At 40.2% G+C, this 24323-nt stretch overlaps 1 protein-coding gene across 1 annotated transcript in view; it reads right to left on the reverse strand.

Annotated features, from left to right (window-relative positions):
- The window catches only part of LOC108044870 (homeobox protein invected), a 33902-nt gene that overhangs the window by 2938 nt on the left and 6641 nt on the right, over positions 1 to 24323 (reverse strand). The window lies entirely within an intron of this gene.

Genomic DNA, 24323 nt, shown 5'->3' on the forward strand with positions numbered 1-24323 from the left:
AGGAAAAGCAGACCTTGAACCTGTCAGACAGCCGGGAGACGATGACAACGGGAAAAGCCAAGTCATGATGACCTCCAACCCCCCCCCCCCTATCACCACCCACCGAAAGAAAAACACCCTCTTACCCATTAAAAAAAAAAAGAAAACGCATGTTGGCAAGCCAAGATAAGCGAACTCGAGCTGCATGCCAAAGCGTCGCAAGGACATTGCCAAGGGGTTGCCAGTTTTCCTTTACCCCAAAAAGGAAAAACACGCTCTACAATGCAACAATTGCCAGCGCGTAATCTTTTCCTTTTCTCTCCCATTGTGGAAATTGTGATTTATAGCGTGTTAAATTTTTCATTGCTCTGCTGCGCAAATTTGACACAATAAAAGTTTCAAAGTTGTTTTTCGGGGGAGTTTTCGGAATTTGTTTCGCAGGGAGTTACTTCAAATTGGCTTTAATACAAATTATATTAACTCAATCAAAGTTGGTGAAGTACTGAAAGAAATAGTTACAGGGGTTTCATAGGAGGGTGAATAATTTAAGATCATTATTTAACAACACTTCAAACAGATTCTTCTATATCCTTAAGTGTGGACCATACTCACGAGAAAAAGATCAAAAATGTTTATTCTGATATGTAAATTAGTACGTTATTTTTTTGGGAAAAATCTTATAACTATAAAGGATAGCCAAAAGAATGTTCCGACACTTCCCAAAGTTCAATCTATCACATTTCCCTTTGTAATTGCCCTTCTAGGCGCCTTTGGAACCCTTTATTTACGTCACTGGTAATCAAAAAATTAACTTAAAAAGCGCCAGTCTTTCGATTCTTAACCGCAAACCAAATCCAGCAAAAAAAAGCCTTGTTCTTTACTAAGCCAGTAAGAAATAAACAAAAACAGAGACGCACATTCACATAAATTCCAGTTCATCAAAAAACAACAACGGGCCAGAGAACAGACGGCGAAGAAAACAAAAACGGGAAGATGTCTTCATCAGCAGCCTGAATGACCCAACTTGGCGAGTGAGCCGAGGCAAAAAGCTGGCTGCTTCTGCCACTGGGGCATATGTTTAAAATAAACGCATTTGTTTTATTTATGCTTAACATGAGTTGCAAATGCCAAAAGTAGCAGTTGGAGCACACAGAAAAGGAGTCTGGACGACCAGGTGAGTTGCCATTTAGGCGAGCCAAATGAATGAACCTCGCGAAGAGTGCGCAATTAAATGCGAGGAATGATGATTTCAGCAGGAGTCAAATGCCCAAGGATCCGGAGGTGGAGTATTTTCAGTACGACACTCGTAAGTCACGCTCCACTCCAAACTGCAACTGCAAACTCCACCGAAATTGTCTTATAAAGATCTCAAACTAACGGGCCACACACAGACCATGGTGATCGCGTCACAGGGGAGCCAGAAACCGAAACAGATACAGATACATATGGAGATACAGATACAGATTCAGATTCAGATACAGATCGGAACGGAGCCGGTCTGGCGATCGAGAACCAGTCACATAAGCTTCAATCGCCGAGCTTCAATGTAAGCGATCTGTTTCGAGACGATCGCAGCTCGTATCTGTCTCTAATGATCGCACATTCGAGCCCAGATCATTAATAAGCCATAAAAGACAACACATAGTCGGGGAAATTTACATGTGAAAAGTGAAAGCGATCGATGATTGATCGGTGGTGGTTATTCGGGATCCATAGTTCTTGTCTATGATCACTGGATCCCACACACAAAACCAACCTGGAAAGACAGGCAAATTAACGCTGCGGTTTGGCGACACTGATGAATATTGACATGACGACGCGTCGCTCATCGGTTTGATTGCACGTTTAATTGAAGTGATTGACGCGGACAGCGCGACACTCGCAATCGCAATCGCCGGATGACAAACGATGCCGATGATCGTATATAGCTTGGATACTTCGTCAGCGTTTTGTCTATCGCTCAATCGATCGATCGCTGCGATCGTTGGTGCTCGAAAATAGCCATTTCAGCCATTTCAGCCCGACCAGCCTAACTAACTAGCTTATAACAACGCCAAAGGCTAGCGACCACATTCCAGCGCATAATTTGCTCTCCTGCATGAAAATATTTTTAAGCATATTTCTTAATTGCTCTATCAGTGCGGTCGTTTTTGCCATTTATTTTGTTTTTGCCACTGCCAGTGCCTTAGCCGCTGGCTAATTTGCATAGCCCTAGCCCGCTTTGCATATGAAATTGCCAGAGGGGCTTGAAGTTGTCCTCGCGGTTCTTTCATCGCAGGGCGCTTCATTGAATATGCTCCATGGGCGAGTTGGAGGTGTCAAAACATGTTGCTTCAAACGCAGTTTGAAGTCGGCAAATGAAAGTAGCAAAAAGGACAGTTGAAGTTCTGGGAAACCACTATAATTACTCCATCATAAAGCTATAACAGTCGATATAGGGAATCAAACTAAGTGTTGTGAATTGAACTCTTAAAAAATCCCTTAGATTGCTGAGTGTTTTGAACCCCGCATAGCTATAATATTAAATATGGTTCGCCCAAGATAATCGCTATGGAATCTCCTATAAAGGAGGAGATTCCTCAATGATCCCAGCGAATTCCGAGGCAACCTTTTACGCGCTCTCACACCTTTAGCGATTTAATACCCTGCCCGAGATATCGCTTACACCTATAGCATTGATTGGGTCCATGAGGTGGCCGCAACTGGTTTGACAAATTGCAAACCGCATTTTCCGCTGATATTAGCAAACAATTTCATTAAGAAACTGAAATCAATCCGCCAGTTGAGCTGAGCATCAGGTGGCCTGGAACTGCAACTGGGATTGAGATTGGGACTGAGACTGAGATTGAGATTGGCGGAGGTCTCAAGTACGGGCGACACCGATATGGGCGGCCAAAGTATCTGTATCTATGGCTGTGTTTTTGCAGCTGTAGATGTATCTCGAGCTTAGCACGCCTTAATAGACTCGTTGCTTTGGCTTAGTGCAATTGAGGTGTGAACATTTTACGCTTCTATGGATATTTCGACTAAATTAGTGCACTTTTATGGCCTCTCAATTAACGCAATCCTCAGTTTCTCAGCTCTAAGCTATCAGCTCTCAGCTCCAGTTTCTCCAATTAGATCAGTCAAAGTCTGGCAGTCTGGGGAATTACTTTCACCCTAATGAACACATCAGAGGCACTGATCTCGTGGGACCACCCGAAACGAAAGGTATCTCATCGCTATCGGGAGAGTGTTTGTTTATTTGCTTTTCTGTCGGTTGCGGTAGTCAGCGGGTTCTTTTCGGGGGGCTATAAAAATAAAATTAAATCGAAGAACGCTGCGATCTCTGAGGCGATCGACCGATCCACAGACCAACCAATCAAGCCGCCCAGACACTAATGAATATTTAGATTGCCCACGAAAGCGGCCAAAAATCGGAGATCAGCCTCAGAGCGGCAGGCCCAAATAATTTGTAGATCAATAAATGTTCGCTTTATGGCTCTATTAGCGGCGATAGCCCCTCTTTTGGACCTTCGACGTCGTGTGTGGTCGAGAAATGGCAGGGTTGCAAAACAAATATGCGAATAAGTGTGTTCACACCAGGGCGATGCCGACATTAACATCAATCTTCCACGGATCACCGAGATGCAAACCACTCGGACTGGACCACACCAAAGGTCCTCATTGGCGATGATCGTCTTCGAGCCCATGATCACGATCTTGATCGCAATGATGACGATGTTGATGAAGCTGATGGGGAAAGGCAGTGAGCCAGAAGATCGGACCGAGACCCGAGCCCAGATGCAGGGCACCGACAGAAGGTCCAGATCTCTGGGCTTGCCTTTTTTTAAGTCAAGCTTAAAGCACTTACTTAGTGCCCTGCATTAAGTAAAACATGAAACTGATCTTTAAAACTAGAGTTGCTTAGTAAATTGGATAATTTTTTGTATTATAGTTAACCTGCCTTTGGAGCCCTCATTTATACTTTGGCAAAATCAATTCTTTTTTTGCTAAAAACTTAATAAATTCTTTCCAAGATATTAAATGAAAAACCAATTAATATTCTTGTGTTAAATTTTAAGTTAAAAAGTTTTAATTTCTCCCTGTCGGGATCCAAAAACATTAATGAGCTTTTACCAAAGTCTGCTATGCCTTGCACTTTGTGTGGTAGGGTGTATGGCATGTTAAATCTTGAAATGTCTTAATAAAACAATTAATAGCACAGCTGAGCTCATAAGATTTTTTCTTTTCATATTTTTTGTTGTGCCAATGCACGCGGCAGGCACAATATCTCACAGGAGGGTATTCGAGGGGGTCAATACAAAAAATACTACTAGTCATTAAGATTTTAGTTTGAGACATATTTTTGTCTCAATATTTGATTTTTTGGTTCACTCAGAGAAAATCTTGAGTTTAAAGTTTTTTAATATTGTTTTTAATAAATATCTTTTACTAGCTGACTAACATTTATTTAACCTATCAATTTCCCACCAGTTTTAAAATGTAAAAAAATATTTTTATTTCACAACACAAAAAAAAAACAAAAAAAAAGAAATATTTTAATGATTTCGTTGGCCTTCTAGCGACTTGTCAATGACTAATGCTCACAGAGGAAAAAATGTGAGTGCTTACTTTTAAAATAATGCACAATAACTCCAACCCTCCCACGATTAGCTCCGCTCCTGAATCGTTTTTTATGGCTAAGCTGTGTGGCAGACAAAAAGCCAGAGTCGGAGAGCCAAAGTCGAAGCCGGAGTCAAAGGCAAAGCCAAAAGCCTGGCCGACCGTTCGTATGTCGTGTACGTACTATAAAGTAATTGAAAAGCACAACAGATTGTTTTAAATATCAGCAGGGCGAGCCGCCCAAGTTGACCACCTGTGCGGTGGTGTTCGCCGTGGATTTATGGCCCGGCTTTTGGCCATGCCTCTGAGTTTGGCTCTTACGCTTACTCTTTTTTTTTAGTAAGCCATGCAGCTGATCTCTCGCTCCGACGGGGCAGCATAATAATTATCATAATCATCGGCGTCATCATCATCATGATCGGGCTCTTATGCTAATTTCGAAGACGACGACTTCGCCTTGGATTCCGCCATGTGGACCACACACGTCGACCGATTCGCATGGTCCCCAAAGGTCGCTCTTCTCTCTTCCCTTCGAGAACTTTATATGCCTTTGATGGAGCCATGCCCTGGCCCCAACCAAAATTATAAAGAGTATTCGCCACTGGGTTTTTCGGCTTTGATAAATTATCGATAAAATGATGTGATCACTTTTAATTTGGCTTAGTTTACCTACCGCATTCTTTGGCTTTGAACTTTTGGTATACGGTATTGATATCAGTTTTCGGTTTTTCTTTTTTTTCAACTAAAATCAAGGGAACAGCAGCCGAGGAATTTTGAACCTGAATTGATTGGGGATGCTGCTGCTCTTTCTGTTGTTAATTAAGTTATCAAAGTTTTTATGACGTCAGCAGGTTGTCGGATATCAAAAGGAGAGTGGGGGCAAGGGGAGATGGATCGATGAGGAGGGGGGGAACCAGCTGGCGCCAGAAGACGCCGCATAGAAGACTCTGCGATCGCTTCTCGACTGCCCCGTCTTGTGGCATCTTGACAATTTCCAGGAGCTGGGGACTGTAGTGATATACACTGATATCGGAATAAAGAAATTGGAGATACCCTTTGAATGAAGGAAGAAAAAGAGAAGAGGTTACTAAATCAAAAAGTTGACAACAGTATGATAAGTAGAACGGTTTAAGTTGTGCAAAAACAAAAAAACCGCAAAATGAACTACTATTTGTAGTGTCTGAAATACCATTTTTAGGAAATCCAGAGATCAAAATTTGTTACGAAGAGATCCAAACATCGGTGTTTAATTGTTAAACACTTCTTCTCCAGAAACGCAGATATGCTTGCTTATTACTTTTTTATGCTCCGTTGTTTCTTTTGACTTTAAAATTTCATTGTTAAAATATTTATGATGATACTATTTTGATATCTTATTTATTCTGAACTAATTACAACCTAATAAAAAACTACTTTCATTTCTGTATGGCCAACCTCCCTTGATAATCCGTGTTACCCCTTCATGAAAAAGTGTATTGAACGTAAACAAACCTGCTGAAGTCGGATGGGATCGTTTTCATTCAGTTTCGCGGACCCTATCGAAATGCTCTCGATGTCGCTAAAGCAACAACCCCATCTCAGCGTTTTTGTTAAAATTCTCACGCTTCGATCTGGCGACTTTTAATTACTATTATCCTCTGGCTGGGCCGATTTCGCGTGTTTGTTGTTTGTGCGGCGCTTTTAATTAAGTAATTATGGAAGGGAGGAAGGAGCTGAGAACAAGCCGAGCAAATTTTAATTCAATTTCAGCTTTTTGTCGTAATCTGTGCTCAGTGCTTCAATTTCAACTGTCATCGGAGCTGCACTTGGCCCTTATCCTCCACGAAGGACCGATGCCCCCGCTAATTCCTGTCTGCCTGCAGTTTACACATCCTTCCTCGATTTTCCCTTTTTCCCGTGAAGAGGAAACTGTCATTTGTCTATTTTTAACAGACACGCCGACATGAAGGATTTAATTAAATTCAACTCGAGCTGACAGCTTCCATACACGAGCTTTTGATAGTCGTCGTCGGGTTGGCGGGGGAGGGGAGGTTTTTAAAAGTATCTGTATCTGTATCTGTATCTGTATCTGTATCCGTATCCGTATCCGTAGTATCTGTGTGCCCGTATCTGCGTTTGTGGGGGAGTATTCTCCGTATGTTTGTTTATTTGTTTGCCTTTGTTTGTACTCAGTTTGTCTGCTGCAGATTCTCAATTTCCGATTCGATTTGTCGACTCTCGACTCCTCGGCTGCATTCAATTCACTTACTTCTCGCTTTTGACTCTTGTTTGCTGTTGTTTTGCGCAATTTGCCAGCAAACTTTCAATCGAATTGGATTTCGAAGTGATTGAATAAATGAGGGAATGAGCGAATCAATTTAAGTGGGTGTGGGCATCGAGATAAGTTATAAATGACTATGGGTACACCACAATTTTCCAATAGTCGCTTTGAAAGTTTTTAAATTAATATTATTTAATAGTCATTTTTTAAACCGTTGCTTTCATTTGATATTTATTACCAGGTTTTTTCTAATATGATACACTACCTTGTATAACATCAGCATAATGCTTTTCTTAAATTCCTATGAATTTATACAATAAACCACTTTCTGTATTTATTAACAAATTTTTACTTTTTATCTTGACAATGTTATAATATTATATTATTAAGTATAAGTGAATTTTGTTGTTAGAAACAATTAACAGAAAAAATGTAAATTTTGTTTGTCATTGAACATTTAATTCTCACCTATTAAATATACACAAATTTAATTATTACCTTCGAATTTTTCCTTTCCATGATTTAATAATTTTGAATAAACAACCTATGAAGTCATAGCCAATGTTAAATAGTTTTACTTATCCTTCAACTTATCTTATTCATTAGTTACTTCAAAATCAACAAATATAATCATTGGTTTTATTCCACTATTTTTCCCCCGCACCAAGTAAACATTTTGCTGAAATTGCCAAACAATTTGGCATTACTCATACGCCTCGTTGAGCGCCGTTTAATAACTCACTTGTCGCAACCCGTACTTCGAGTCTTTTTTCCCACCCCGAAACTAAAAATCTTGCAGCCCCAATTAGCCATGGAATGAAAATGTCACCGTAATAGTTTCCATACGCTATATAGTTGGCTGACTGGCGGCAATTTGGTTAGACGAAAGAGCCGACAATCAATGCAAATGTTGCATGCAAGAAAAGCGAAACAAAAAAAATAACACTGGCAGACAGAAGGCAATTTTAGCATATGAAAAGAAGAACGTTAGAGGAAAATGCCGGCGTTGCAAGCATAATTAAGCACACGGAATTGGCCAAGTTAATAGTGCGGACACAGAGAAATACTAAAAAAAAAACACACTTGCATTGCTGATTGCTTACTGGCAACGTCAATCAGTCGTCTGGATTCAGAGTCAAAACATGGCAGCTAAATTTTTCAGCCGGCTAAAAGCCGTTTTCCACTTTGGCGACTCTCCGTGGCCATTTATGAAATTAAGTTATTTTGCTCTGGGGGCCACTGCAGCAAGTTGCAACAGCTGCAGCAGCTGCAACAGCAACAGCGACAGCAGCAACGATGTCAGGCACTCTTTTTAAATGAGTTATTAGCCTCGAGTTGACGATTTTGGCCAACAACAAGTTTTATGCTGTCTGCTTTTCCGCAGGCAACGCCCCCGAACACAAAAAAAATGGCAGGATTTTCCACCCCCACTCGATTGAGGGTTGTGCATCCGCATGAATATTTAGCAGAACAGAGATGACAAACCACAAATAAGCGGAAACAAAAAGTCAGGGGTCCCTTGTTTATTTTCCACGCTAATCATAAGCCACATTTTGTCATCCACCTTACACTTCCCAATTTGGGGGGGAAAAGTCCTGGAAAAACCACCGACGAGTGTGTCGACAAGATAAGCCACACTCAAACAATTTCCCTCGCAGTTGGGGAGGTGATGATGGAGATGGAGATGGGGAACTTGCCGCCGCCTGAGGGGTGGATTTTATTGGATTCGGGCTTATTGAATTTGCTGCATGAAAGCTTGTTTAAGCACTCGCACACCCACCAGACCAGTCACCACCCTTCAGCAGCAACCACACTCAATTATTAAGTGGAATGGATTGACTCCGAGGGGCGGGGATCAGGGCAATCGAAAATTTAATTAAATTTGTTAGTACTTTGGTGGGCGGAGATAACAAAAAAGTGGTTTGTATGTTACATATAAAAATAATACAAGAGCTTCCTACAGTTCCTTTAGATCATGACATGAACAAATAGTCGTCATTGTAGGGAAAAATAGAATTCAGATTAAATCAGGACTAAATTAAAGACTACCTATAAAAATATTTATATTATTTCCCATTAGTTCAACGAAGTCTTTTAGAAATCATGTGATCTTAAGAGTATTTTAGATCATTTTAGATGTTATTTTACATTTTTATAAACTAAAGGTAATTGTACATCTTTGTTTTACAAAACATTGAGTTGAAAAAATCAAAAAAAGAGATCAAACAACAAATTTCACAGCATTTATTATATGTTAAACTTTGTCAATCAAAAACCCGACAATAACCCTTTACACAATCGTAATCGCCGAACCGTAACAAAGCTTATATAGCCATTATTCAATGTGTAAACCACCCCCAAAGTTAGAGGACCACCCAACAACCCCTTGAAAACCGTCAACTCATGATGTATTCCTGGGATGAAATTAATTTAGTGAGATGCAAATTGAACACAATCGAGACAAAGTTGGGGGCCGAGCATATCAATTAAGCCCGGGCCTCAATTTACATTTCAATTACAAAGCGTTTGTCGAATATGTCGGGCATTAGGCGTGCGGCAGGTTGATCTAGTATCTTGTGAACTAACATACGCTCTATATAGAACACATTCATTATTCAAACTTGGCAAATTCTATGCCATTAGTCAGGAGTCGAGAGAAAAGACAGAAAACAAAACCAGACGACAGTGGCAGCAGCAGATGTCAATTGTTGTTGGGCTTGTTAACACGAATGTGTCTGAATCTGTATCTGTATCAGCGTAAATGTATCTGTGATGTGAGTGCACAGAATATTAATTACACAAACTAAAAATGCGACCAAACAATCGCCTGGCTGAGTTTCTCACATTGATTGATACTCTCCAGCCGGGCCAGTTGTGCAACATTTTTGTTCTGCCTTTGTTTCGCAGTGAGTTGGCTTTTTTATTGAAATTGAAACAATTTATGCACGCAATTAAGCTGAAAGCGGAGGCAGCTTCCAGCTGAATCTGTGGCATGCAAGTAAATTTGTTTTCCGCAGCTTCATGTGCTGCATAAGCAATGACATGGGTGCCCCAGTCTCAAGGAGGGTGCGAAGAAACCCCAACGGATGGATCGAGTCGCTGGCGATGATACATGAATAAAGAAATTAGCGCCATTCGATGGCTGGATGTATGTTGCTCTGGCCGGAATATCGGTAAGAAGAGTTTCACCTGCTAACTGTATAAGTTTAATATAATTTAGGTATTTTTTAACACTGTAATAGGGTTTGGTGACCCCAATCCATTATTGAAAGTTCATAAAATGTTCAATCGAAAGCAGATTCATAAGTTATGTTGTCCAAAAAGTTTTCTTTGTTGATGAGTAAGTGATTTAACCTCTTAAATTATTAAATATGTTTTATAAGTAACCAGGTTCTCTAGGATGTGCATTTATAAGTTTTTAAAATATAATAAATATTTTTCCATAAAAAAAAAAATTATATTTAGAAATTCCAACCCTGCAAAAAGTGCTTTCCAGAGTACTTAAATTTTAAAAGGAACCCTACCTCCTGTGTTTAATTTTTTCTTGGCCCATCAAAAATTAAACAAAACCTCAAGCGCCTTTCTCCGCTTCCACTCTTTCTTCGCCCGCACTCCCCCCTGACCTCCCCGAAGAGAACCCAACGACCGCATCCTTATCTTAGTTAATTGTTCAATTACATTAAAGTCAACTCATTTGGAGTCATTAGCATGTCATTAAGGCACCGGCTAACAAAAACCCAACCTCATACTTTCTCCTCAGCTGCAGTTCGTTTCTTCTTCTTCTGTCTTCTTCAGGTCCCTCTTCTCTTCCCCCGGCAATTCTCCTCTGTTGAGCGTGCAAGATGAACATATTCGATAACGATATCGGGGATCTTTGTGTGTGAGATACGAAAAGATGTCTCATCTTTGGAGGCTTAATTACTTGCACGCGTGCTAGAATTTTATTATATGAGACGGGATGGGGATAGTTGATTCATCATCTGCTAGTCCTCTCTCTTTCGCTTTTTCTGTCTGTTGCAGCTGCAACAAAATTTATTTAAATCTCCCATGAAGATGCTCTTCTCTTTCGAACGCGCTTCTTCTGTTTCCTAAATGTTGTTTTTATTTATCCCCATGTTAGCTGTCTGTTTTGTGTGGCTGCAATGTTTTTGCCTTTCTTAATTAACTCATTAAGATTTGGCCAACAGCAAAAAAGACAGGGAATGTAAATATGGAATACACATGAAAGGCTTAACATGGGTTCCTTGTTTTCATTAAAATGTTAATTTAATATGAAGATATATTGAGTTAAAGCCATCTAATTTATCTCACTGGTTGAATTTTAGTTTATTTGGGTTGAGACTTACCCCTCATTTACCTCATCATTATTTTAAAATATTTAAAAATTTTTTATAACAAAAACAGTTTAAACAAGATTAAATAGTCAAACACAGAAAACACTTTTTTTCGCAACAAAAAATTATAAAATTTATAAGACCCCTAGAAAAACCTTATACCCAAAGCATAGGTCACCAAAGCACAGGGCATATATTCCCCATATGTCTGTGGCCATAAACAAAAGTCAAAAACTGTTCCTGATGAGTTCATTAACAAACTAATTTCGACTTAAATTAAAGTTAATGCGAAATGATCGTCATCAGCAAAGCAAACAAAGAATCGCGAGCGCAAGAGAGCGGAGAGAGGAATGTTTTAATTTGCAGCTTCTGCGGAAGAAATCAAAGGAGCAAAAGGGAGAGCCCCACTTCCAGACCCCCTCTCTTTCTCGCTTGCTCCTTCTCTTTTGCAGTGCAACAAGTTCGAAGGCAACAACACAACAACACATCCGTTTTGTATTGGCGACAGCGAAACTTCGCCCCATCCCCCACTCCCCCTTTTGGTTGTTGTTATTAATAAAGACCACACATTTTGACAAGAGAGCAAAAGGGGACCACCCAAGTCGCAGTCGACTCTTCTCCTCTGCTCGCAATTTCCAGGCTTCCACGGCTTAATTATATGCGAAGAGAGCGCGGAAGCGTGGTGCAGAAGAGGGGGCATAAGAGGGACTAAAAGGGGGAGCAGTTAAACTCGCGCGCGTTACTTAATTCCCCAAATGTAAATTCTTCTGCGAAAACCAGATGCCTATCGGTGTTTTGTAATTGCAATCGAGGGTAAATAATTCACATAAGCGAGTATATGTGTGGTCATACTCTGTTGGCTTTCGTGGTTTAGCAGCATTAACCAACTACTCGCTTAATAAAAATGTCAATGTTACATTTACGGTATGCAAATGCGGATAAATAAGAGGATAAAAGGGGTCGTGAGGGGCTAAGAGAAGCTGGTGTAATCCCGAATCAATGTAAAACCATTGCAGATAAGCCAGGAGACAAAAACAACATCAGCAGGCGACTATCGGGATCAGGTGAATTACACTAGTTAGTCAGGTTTGGTTATTAGCCAAAAAAAAGTTTTACAAAATATTAGCAAGTTAACATATACAACTTTGTTGTATACATTTAGTTTGCCGAATATAAAAAAAATGGTATTAAATGTTATAAAATAAAATCTAACCCAAAAGAAATATTAAAACTTTAATTCACTGGTATAAAAGATTATACATAACTATTTAATTAATAAATAAATATTTAAAATCCAATAGCAATGTTCATAAAAAAAGTGATTAACTTTTATAAAATTATATTGATGTTTTATATCAAATAATAATGATACAGTCACATAAGATAAGTATGAAGCCAACATTTGCCAGATAGTGTATCTAAACTTTACACGGCTGCTGACAGGCCAAGTTGACCGCAAAAAGTGTCTCCTCTTTCGGCCTGTCCCCAGATTATGTCGTCGAGTGTTAGGGGAGAGCCTTCTTCATTGGCAGCAGCGGTGCAGAGTTCAGTTTTGGACCACCCTAAAGGCAGCCTGAGAATGGAAATGGGAATGGGTCCCAGCTTTGGACCAACTTGCTAGGTGGTCCGCTGCTGCTGCTCCGCTTTCCTCATTGTTGTTGCCTTCTGCGCCTTGCCGAAAAAAGCTGCCAGCTTTAAGGTTCGATCCGTGAGTCATTCCATCTCAAATCTCGGGAGAGAGCGACAGAGAGAGCGATAGCGGGGGAACTCCTAGCTGGACACACAGATACAAAAGCACACACACATGTGTGTGGTCTCCGCTGATTTACTGAATCATCGGGCTGTGCACTGAGAGAAAAATCATTAAATAAAATAAATGTACCACTCATAGCTCAAGATATAACAATTATTGAGTATAATAGACTATTTAAAACATGTATTCATTTATTTAAATGAAATACATCATGAAGCCATTTGGTATTGACTAAGGTCAACCATTACCCTTATTGTATTTAAAAACCTTTCTCTAAAATCGGTACATAAAAGTTCTAAACTTAGAAATAATGAATTTTTATTTGAAATAAAAACAGTATTATTAATAAGTTTACTATATTTGTTTTGATTTTGCTTTTACATAATATAGTGTCGATTGTGAATATGATATTCGTTTAAGTAAAATTATAGCTGCAGCTTATATTTCAATGTGTTTGTTCTCCTTGACTAAAAATTAAGACTACGGTGTTTGTATTTCATAATAAATTTGGTTTGACCATATTTTGTTTTTAGTGCAACCGATGAAGATCATTATGATGATGATCTCTTTGGCTGTTCATCATGTGGTTCTTGTGTGCGCCGCCGCCTTCGAGTTGCGGGTGCGTCTCGTGGTCACTGATCTGACTCGATCCCTCTACCCCTTCATGCCCCCCACCACCGATCCCTGCATCAATCCCGATCCCTCCATCCAGTCCAGAGTAGAGTCCCTCTCCCTGAATCTCCGTATCTGTGGCTGTCCCCCGATTCTGGTATCCGTTGGATGCTGCGATCGCGGCGCAGATCTCCAATTAGCCTGCCTTCTGGTTGATGACTTAATTAAGTCTGTGTGGCGCCCCCTCTCCACGAACCCCTCCCCGGTATTCCCCTTCTTTCTGGTATTTGCTGCATCGATTTCGATTTTGTTTTCTTTCCGATTTCGATTGATTTGTGGGCGCAATGGAAATCTTGGCTGGTTAATTGGTTGTTGGAAGTCCAGACATCGCACACGCATTAACCCCTTATATATAATACCACCCAACTGTAGCCCCCAACCTACTCAACCGAACAGTGTGATTTATGCAACCCATTCCAGATGGATATTTTAGGGGGAAAACTGCATCTTTAAGTGTTTTGCGCATTCGGTTGACATCTTTTGCTGCATCGCATTTCTCATGTTGTGAAATATTTTTGCAAATCTCTGACATGTCGGTGCCTTTGAAGGAATACTACGCTTTCCTTAACCCCTTGGCAATGTGGGTGGCCAGATGGATGGATGGATAGATGGATGGATGGTTGGCTGCTTGAAACCGAATGGTTTGGCTTAAAAATGCACACACGCTTTTCCCCACTTTAATAGCTTACAATGAAAACTCTTCCGATCTTCCCTTTTCCTATTTTGGTATGTGTGTGGTCTGCGGGCTTTTTGGGGCTGCCAGATGGAAATGGAGATGGGAGATATACTCGTAGTCCCGCGTTCCAAGATCCAAGTGAGTCATGTGCCAGGCGTGACAGAAACATACTCGTAAATTACACTACAGAAAAATGCCATTTGTGGAATGTCACAAAAGTATTCAATTTAGTTTAATTCGGGTTAGACTATTACCATTCTGTGGGTATTACGATTTATGGGTGGTCTTTTAAAAGTATTTCAGAGCAACTTAAGATCAAACTGACTTCATGCTGGATGGCATTTGTTGATCATAGAGGGAAATGTTTAAATAGTTTGGACTAATGGTATGAAGCTTAAGTTTATTACCGAAATGGTATCAAGTAGCAACAATAAATGACACATTACGATTATAAGTATTATTTTAAGCTGAAACTCCAAGTTATAATAGAAAATAAACCTATTCAAGGCTTTCCCTTTCTGCTTCTAACCACCAGTAAATAAATTAACCTGAACAACGCCCCAACATAACAAGAGATATTTGCCGCTACTTTCGTTTTCGCTTCGGCAATTTCTCTCAGTGTTAACCGCCTGCTGTCTGTCATATATGACCTGCCCCCAAAAAACACACGGATCGAACCACAAAACTCCTTCGACAACAGTTGGCTACCATAGTTAATGGATTTTTAATGACAAGTCTACAGGCTGCCATTGGCAAAGTGGAAAATAACTCATTTTGTTGCGGTAGCCATGGGTATACCAAGTATACCGTATACAATGCACATTTAAATGAGACCTTCTAATGTCAACAAATTTACAACAGTTAGTTCCGCCATACGCAGCTTTCACCGCCCACAATTTAGCAAATGGGGCGGGGTGTGGGGTTTTCCAGCGGCTTTAACCGCATTTTCAATAGAGCGCAAATATTTGACAGCTTTTCGCCCCACCCACCCACTTCTCCACCCCTTTTTTTTCAGTTGTCTGTCTTGGCTTTTCTTTGTTTATTTCCCTAGCGCAGCAATTTCCATTTACCTTGGTCCATCAAATGGGCATTTTGTGTGTGTGCCACGGACTGCCTCGTTTCCAGTTTTCTGCCTCTGCCTCTGCCACATGCTAACGATCGTGGATCTGGTGGATCCTCTACCTCCCCCCGCACCGTACCACCCCCTCCCCACAATCACCGGATTCTTCGGGCCGCTTTAGACACACAAACAAACTGTCAGGCAGCAGCTCACTCGCCTGATTTGCAGTTGATGGATTTTACATTATTCACCATTTGTAATCGTTTTGCGGTTAAGTTCTGTTCGGACACATCGTTTATTGTGTTTGCTGGGGGAATCGGAATCGCAGAGAGGGATTTAACAAGGGGGCATAACAAGTTCCCCGATGCGAGTTAATTGAACCAGAAGGTCGTTGCGATGATCACTTGGAAATGGGGGAATTGGCTGGATAAGTAGGGGAGCATGCCGGAAAAGTCTAGTAGGTAATATCTATGCGGGGGGCATGGTATTCAAGGGCAATAATTTTAAGAAATGAGGTTCAACTTAAGAAGCAAAATAATAAGGTACCAAAGTATTAAAGATTTCATTACTACTTAAAAAACTTAAAACTATACCTAAAAAAATTGATTTGAAACGATGTATCATATTAAATACCAGTTGATGAAATATTTGCTTAGACTTTAAGCCAAAGTTTTGTTTTGTAATTCCGATCTTTTTTGCCATGAACTCAATTCTGAGCGCTAGAACCTCTTGAAAAGCCGCCAGCAACTCAATTCACCTTCAAGTAACAAGTGGCAGTCCCCAAAAAGTTAAAAAAAGAAACCGAAAAGAGACAGAACGAGTGAATAAAAGACAGAGATGGCGAGCCAAAAACGAACTCAACTCTGACAATTAACACCTGCTCACCTGCTGAACATCAGTGGCGGTAGCAGTGGCAACAACAATAATAAATAATAATTGCTCCAATGAGGAAAACATGGCCAACACACACATACACACACACACACTTGGCCAAACAAACGCGTTTGTCAAAGAGCTGCTACCAAAATGAAAGAGAACCCGAAGCACCTGAAGCCACTCGTCTTGGCCAAAAAGGTGAGGTGGTAAGAGGGTGTTTTTGGCCTGTTTGGGTGCGATCACGACACACGACACAAACACGACAACAACAACGACAACATAAGCAACGCAACAACATCATTAACTCGAATAACACAACTTAAACAAACAAACACAAAAGGCAACGAACAAACAAACGGCCAAAAAAATAAGAAAGAATATAATTATATACATATTTTATGAAAAAAATGCATTTTTTCGGCCTTTGGCTTTATAATTTTGCATTTCAATAGAGGAAAACGCAGCGAAAAAAAAAAACATGAAAAGCAAACACAGCATTGCCCATTAAAAAGACATTAAATGAAAACAAGTGTTGTCCGACAACAAAAACAGCAACCACCAAATAGTAAAAAAAAGACAACAACTAACGACAACAACAAACGCCAAGTCTACGGCCAGTAAAAAAATTACAGACCAAGTATCCAGGGAACCCAAAAAAATGGAAGCCATGAAACCATGATGCGGTCTATTACTGGACCCTGACTTCATAGGAATAAACCTAGAAGGAGACAGAAAAATAGAGTTGGATCCACGAGAGAACGAAATCACCGATCATGTGAACATCTTAAAGGGGCTAATTACTTACCCAAATAAACTTATTTAAATAGACATTATAGCTAAGCCGTAGTCTATAAAGATATGCAGATCTATTCTGACATTTGGAGTACCTTCTATTATAATAGAGAACTCTTAAAACGAAATGGTGATGTTCAAAATTTATTCTGAAGTCAGATAATCTGGGTACATGTCTGTTATATGTTAATTACTTAGACAAGCAATCCTATTAAAGACACAAAGCTATGTTAGAAAACATGGACAGATTAAAGGAGTTTTAAAAATATGCAAGACCTTACATTTAATTTAATACTTGGAAAGTCAAATAGTTCCTACCACGTAATTTATATCAAAAGTACTTTGAACATTTTAATTGATTTCACATATCTAAAAGATACCAGATTTATAGTTATTACACATGGATTTAATCAGTGCATAGACCAAATTATGCCAACCACATCCGAATTTCCTCTTTGGCCACAAAGTGCTTTAATGAACCACCCAAGCCACAGACTTAACTTGCAAATCAATATTAAAATACCATAAATTTGTTCCCTTTTCGGTTGTTATTTCGAGAGTTGTGCAACTGAGCAACCGCAAGGGGCTTTCAGCCTTTGCAAATGAATGGCAAATCGTTTAGTCAAGCAGAAATTAACCGCAGAAGTAACCCCAAGGTGCATTTTTTGGAGTACCCATGCCCAGGCAGCTGCAGTGCGGATCCCCTGTGAAGAGATCAGGCGCCAGAGGAAATCGGACAGGAACTAAAATCAACGTCAACTCGAATGCAGATTGAACGTCGTCAGTTGGAACCCAAATCTCCTGCACTCTACCACACGCATATCCAATTATTTAAATCCAGGGTCCAAAAAAACAGCGAAAACATCGAAAAAGGGTACTTCAACGACCTCGGTAATGAAATGTTTCAATCACCGGCAGTTCAATCATCATCCAAATTGACAGAAAAACTAACTGCGAATAATAAAGCATATAAGCTCAAAATATGATTACGATGTTTAAATGCAAATATTTGTTGGTCCCCACAGATGTTGAAATCAAGCCAAGGCCGGACATATCCAGCAGATGTTTTGCGGCGGAATCGGGATAAAGAAGTGGTTCTGGGGACAACTTGTTAATGGACAACATTCTTCTGATTGAATTAGGGTCGCTTCGGTCCAATCGAGTTGTTATTTTTTGTCATTTTTGTGGTTTCTGCACTAATTTAACAGTCAATAAGATTGTCTGCACTTAAAAATGTACAGTGAAGTTTGGAAAGACAGACTTTCTCTCTTAGGAATTATAATAAAATATATAATAGTGAATAATCAATATGGAGATTTCGTTTGATCTTTAATGAAAATACTTAATAGGTCATTAAAAGATTTCTGGGCTATACCAAGACTATAACATTTTTTGCTTATATTTTCATGGGTATTTGACTCCATTATTGCATTTTTTTTTCAAGTAGAGTGATATTTTTATTTTACCCTATCACTATTTTACTGTAACCGATCCTTTAAACAGATTTCCGACACCTTGTCACTCCGTTTCCCCACAATCATCACACATAAGTCCGAATCAATTCTCTACCGTTTTTCATTCCACATTCCATTGTGGTTTCAATTTCGTTACTCAATTGCGAACTTAGCTTCGATTTCGTGTGTCGGATCGAAACGAATCAGAACGTCGGATCGGAAACCAGTAGCCAATTTTGGCATAGAGTCAATTGCAATTAATCAATACCAAATGTGGGCATATGCTACAAAATAATTTAACCTTTAAAATGGCAATTAAATCGTTGTCCGATCAGTTTCGAATCAAAATGGTATCGAAATAGTTGTTGCCGTTGTTATTGGACAATTAATCGATGTTGAAGGCCCTCGACCCGCAGACAATTAAATAGCAAAATTCGTAGAGTAAACGTAAAACGTAAAAGAGCAACAAATTAATCGAGATGAAGTCGAGTTGAACCCATTTTTGTTTCTAATTAAGCAATTTCGTGGCGCGTTTGCCTGGCGATTTTAATCGCGAGCGCGTTAATTGCCGCCTCAAGTTGTAGTTGTTCTGGGAAATGTGGGATTTGGCCAAGAGTGGCCAAGATCGTGGCCACCGATCGTAATTGACCGTGATCGGTAATGACTCACAGAGATTACGAATTCCAGAGCCAATTCATTCCTTCATTCACTCTCAATCAGAGCGACTCAATGTCAATGCACTCGAAAGCGGCAGAATATGTATCTGTATCTGAGACAGAAATACGTTTTAATCAACTTATCAAAAAGTGTCAGTCAAGTCGGCAATCAACATTTGCAATGTGTGTGGTCCCCACATCATCGTGCGATCCATCCATCCCCATTCCCCCCGAAAAGTCGGCTCTTCAAGACCCCGCTAGCTGACTGACACCGAACTTAAGTGGCGCACAGCCGCACACGGATGCCCAGATACAAAGATACTCGGGGTACTCAGATACTCCGATACTCGGATACTTGGATACTCGGACACACAGATACTCGTTCTCGCTGCGAGCCAGTTTTGAATGCAGCTATCTATGAGCTCGTGGTCGACACTCGTCAGCTGGCACTGGCTAAAGCTTCAAGCCATCAATCTTATTGACACTGTTTCTTTTATTTTTACACATTTTTTTTTTGGTACGTAACGTAACGTAGAAATACCAAAAATAAAACAAAGTCGGTGGCTACCCCGAAGCAATTGAAACAGTTTAAGCGATCTCGATCTCGGGCAATTGAGTTTCCACGCACACCAAGTTTGCGTATCTTTGAGGTTGAGTGAAGCGGAGTGGAGTGCTATAATTTGTCGCTAATGGATCTGTTCATAACACGATATCACCCGGTGTTAACAGGATTTGGTAATAAATTGTATTTATTTATTGTTATTACGACAGCTTATAATACAGTTTGTCTAATCTTAAAGCTAAAACTCTTTTCTAAAATCTATTTTGATCAACTTTAAATTCTAAACAAATCTCTTTCTCGATTTCCGTTAAACATTCCTCATTTACCTGATTTATCAGCTTACCTACAAGCCTACTTTAGCTAAATTTATTTCACTACGGCAAATTCCACCAAGCTTTCCCTCCAATGGCGCATAAATTGTTTGGGAAATGCAGTTTAATTACCCGAGATGAACTCGCATTGGCCACCAGGGCAGTAATGATGACAAAACTGATCATAAAGCTGCCTCCTGCGATCATCAGCATCATCATTATCATCGATTGTCAGCGACTCCGAAGTCGGATTCGCATTTGTTGTGATTGTCACAATTATTACGCACATAAATCGCAATGAAACCGGCAACAGGCCAACGACAATCGACGATCAACGATCGACGATCGCATTCAACTGATGATGAGTGGAGGCTGTTCGAAGATCGAAGATCGCGACGATCACGAGTCGGGAATCGAGAATCGGTAAATGGGCTACCCGGCATACATATCAGCCATTGGCAAGGCCGGCAAATTGAGTAGCTCCACTGTGTCCAACTGATCGCGGCTACTGGTTAACCTGATCGGATCGGATCTGCTCCTCAATCTTTGGCGAACAGATCTGCAAAAAGATCATCTTCGTACGCAAGCATCGTTGTTTAGGATCAACAGAAATAGAGATGGGTAAAGATAAATTGTGATATATTAAATTATCAAATTAAAATATTTGTTTTATAATACTAAATCAGAGATTGTTTATTTTAAAATGTATTTTAAGGTATAAAGTAAGAAAAGATATTACTTAAATTAAAGACTATATAATAGCAACCCTCTAAATTTATTATTAATGACTAAACCGTTAAGTTAAATTATTTTGTACCTTCAAAAAACAGAATATTACAACTGCTTTAATTTTCAGTATATCCGTTAATTGGTCCCTTCCACTTCCTCTTGGCTTTTCGATTCGTTTATCACATTCTCACGCACCCATCTCCCATCTCCCAGTCCATCAGACATCCGACTGTCTGCTCGTGGTGCATTTCATTAAGGCTTGTTTCTAACTGCTTAATAAAATTTATTTGTATGCACTGGAACGACGTCTTCAGTCCCCTTGGCCAAAATGTGAGGCAGCAGCCTCGCTGGCTCCATCTGAGGCTCCAGCTCCAACTCCAACTCCATCTCCATCTGCAGAGTATCTTTTGCCGGCCTGCGAGTACAGGACAAGCTTAAGCGTTGTTCGTGCTCGCTGTCAACTTGGGTGGTCCGAGAACTTGGCTCGCTGAACAACAACTTGGATGCTGGATGGAGACGGGGGCTGCGGGGCCTTAAAGTGGCTCCCCTTTAACCACTCGATCCCTGAATTGTGACTCAGTTCTGGAGTTGAGGGAGCTTCCTCCGTATATAGATCAAAAGTTAGACAATAGCTGATCCCCAGTTGACATTACCTTTCCTTTTTTCAGGCGCCTTTTGCGGTTTCCTCGGCCTGCAAAACTTCCTGGAACGACGCTAGAATCTCTCAATTATCCGCGGAGTAACTAACGAAACTGATTATTTACCCAACACTCGACGGCTGATGGCTGGGGCTCCGCCACTCCACTTGGATCCATCGCTGAACCAGTTTTTCTTTGTTTTCCCACTAACACTCCAAAGTTGGCCAAAACTCTTTAGAGATGATAATGAAGCAGTAATTCCAATAAGTGTGACTATCCGATTTCTCTGCGGGCCCCATCCCCTTTCCCCATCTTCATCTCCATCAGATCGGCATCGTCGTCATCACGAACAAGTAATTAAAGCGAAACAAGTAATAAACAAACAATAAGACGACGTTCAAGACGCCGACGCCAAACATATGTCTGAAATAAAGGGAAGCATCAGCGGCTCGCTGGGCATGCAAAGTATTTCTTTTGGTTTTTTTTTTTGTTCCGTTGTTGGTTTTTTTGTTGGTCTCGGTTGGGGAAAAAGTGAAACCAAGGGAACCCAACTCGCTTCCCAATTAAACTTGACAAATGCGGCTGACCACACACACGCACTTCGATTCTCCAACTTGGATATCTGTCGTGACTGACTGACATAAAATAATCAAAGCGATCCCTGCAGACATGTCAAGCTGTATGACATCCACATCAACATCTACCCGGGCATCCGAATGCTGGGCTGTCAAAGGAAGTCACCAAAATTTCCCCCACACACGAAAAGCCCTCGGCTTCGATGATCTCAGATGATCATCGGCGGCATAAACTCAGCTTGGGTGCGAGTTATGTGCTTCAATTAACACCAGAGTGGCCAGCGGGGTGGCAGGGAATGGGTTAAGAGGAGGCAATATTCGTACAAATGGTTCAGTTTAAGTACGTTGTTTAATGGGTTAAGTCAAGGACCGTAATCAAACTACATCAATATAACTAAAGGTGTAGCCTTAATATCATCAGGAACCGCCTATGCCATATTTTTTATGGCTATAACATGTTGGGCATCATATGGCTTTAATGGTAATCTACTAAACCCTTTTTTCGTCTAATTAAGCCACTCCCAATTTTTCTCAATAAAAGCATAACTTTACTGCCAATCTTTATAACTCTTTGAAAACTTTCCAATCAATTAAATGATAAGTTCTAACAACGGATCGCAACCTGAAAATAGTGTCAGCTACCGAACTGAAAAATGAGTTCAATTAAGGCTGGCCGACCGCAAAATCGACTTGATCAGATCGGCGATCTATTGAAATATTCAAATCGTATATCGAGTAGGTAGACATGAGCACAACCTGAATCGGTTGGGTTTATAAGCTCATTATTAGTGACAGAACACCGAAGTCGAGTCTGAGTGTGAGCAATAAATAAACGATTAAGTAAAGGCCACAATTCGTGAGTGTGTGTATGTCAGCCGTCAAGCTTAATTAGATTGCGATGGAAGACCAGAGTTCTCGGTTTGAAATATCATTGCTGCTGCATATTTATATTTTTTAGGTACCTCACAGCCTGCAGTCATAATAATTGAGGCTTATGGGGATTATTTGTTTGTTTTGCCAGATGCATATTTGTGTGCGAGTGATTGACTGATTGACTGCCTGCCTGCCTGCCCGAATGCCAAAAGGGAGACCCAGCCCCATTCCGGAACCTCCCACGACTCTCGAAATATTATATTTGCCTGATGAATGAAGTCATTTGCTTGTAGAAAATATTTTGACAGCTGTAAATATCTCCACACCCCACGACGCGCTGTTGCCTCGTTTTCAAATTAACACAAATGAAGTTATAAAAATGATTTTTATATGCCATGCCCAAGTTATACAATAAGAAATCCCAAACCCAAATGCGGAAACTTGTCTTTCATTTCATTTCAATTCAACATTTTTTTCTGTTTCTGTTTCGGCTTCGATATTTTTTTTGTTTTTGCCTTTGCTTTTCGGCCAGCTTGGGTGGTCTTTTTGGGCCTAAGCTCGTTGCTGAGTCTTGATTGTTGTGATCTTGAGGTTTCTGTTACATACGAAATTGAAATTTCTGAATTTTTAATAATTCTCTTTTTGTCTTTTCGTTGCTTGTTGTTGCTGTGCGATGGAGCTTCAGTCAAATGATAGATAAGCAGGTCGCAGTCTATTGAGTGTGAAATTGGGCGAACCTGAGGAAATTTGGATATGGTGTATACCGATGACGAAGATATAATACTCTAACTGTCAAGTGATTACAACTGTTTCTTTCTTTTGATAAGTTATTATTTTCTAAAATAATAATCATTTTATAATTATAATTAACATGATTAGAGAACAGAAAAGAAAGTTTAACTTATTTGATTCTGTCTAAATAATAATTAAGTTGTCAAAAAATCTGCAAATCAGAGTTTTAATCTTGGTAAATATCTTTTTTGTCCCCCCTAAAAAAGACTCTACCCCAATCTGCAAATAAAAAGGTTATGAGTTTTAATCTAGGTAAATATCTTTTTACTCCCCCTAAAAAAGACTCTACCCCAATCATTTGCAAGGCCCCATATACCTCGCCACTTCACTCTAGGTTAGGGTATACAGAAACAATTACAAAATGCCTGGCCAATGCCCAATTTCAGGCCATATTAACTGTTGAGCAGAAAATGCAACTGTCCGCAGCAGCAGTTTCAGTTCACATTAACCAAATGCGGTCAGCAGTCCAGTCACAGTTTAAACGACATTTTTCGCTGTTATCGTGCGGCGGGTTTAAAAAAAAAAAACGAAAAAGGGGCAAGGGGGCGTTTGGGGCTGCGGGTCTGACAGTTTTATTACCAAGGCGCATGGCTGCTTTTTCCAGTTGCGGCAGTTGCAGTTGCCAAAGCCTTAAAAGGCGCTACTAGTTGTTGTTGTTGCTGTTGCTGTTACAGTTGCTGCCGCTGCTTGTTGCTGTTGTTTGTTGTTGTGTGTTGCTTGTTGGTT

Source organism: Drosophila rhopaloa, unplaced genomic scaffold, assembly GCF_018152115.1.
Source record: "Drosophila rhopaloa isolate 14029-0021.01 unplaced genomic scaffold, ASM1815211v1 contig_115, whole genome shotgun sequence".
Taxonomy (NCBI): domain Eukaryota; kingdom Metazoa; phylum Arthropoda; class Insecta; order Diptera; family Drosophilidae; genus Drosophila; species Drosophila rhopaloa.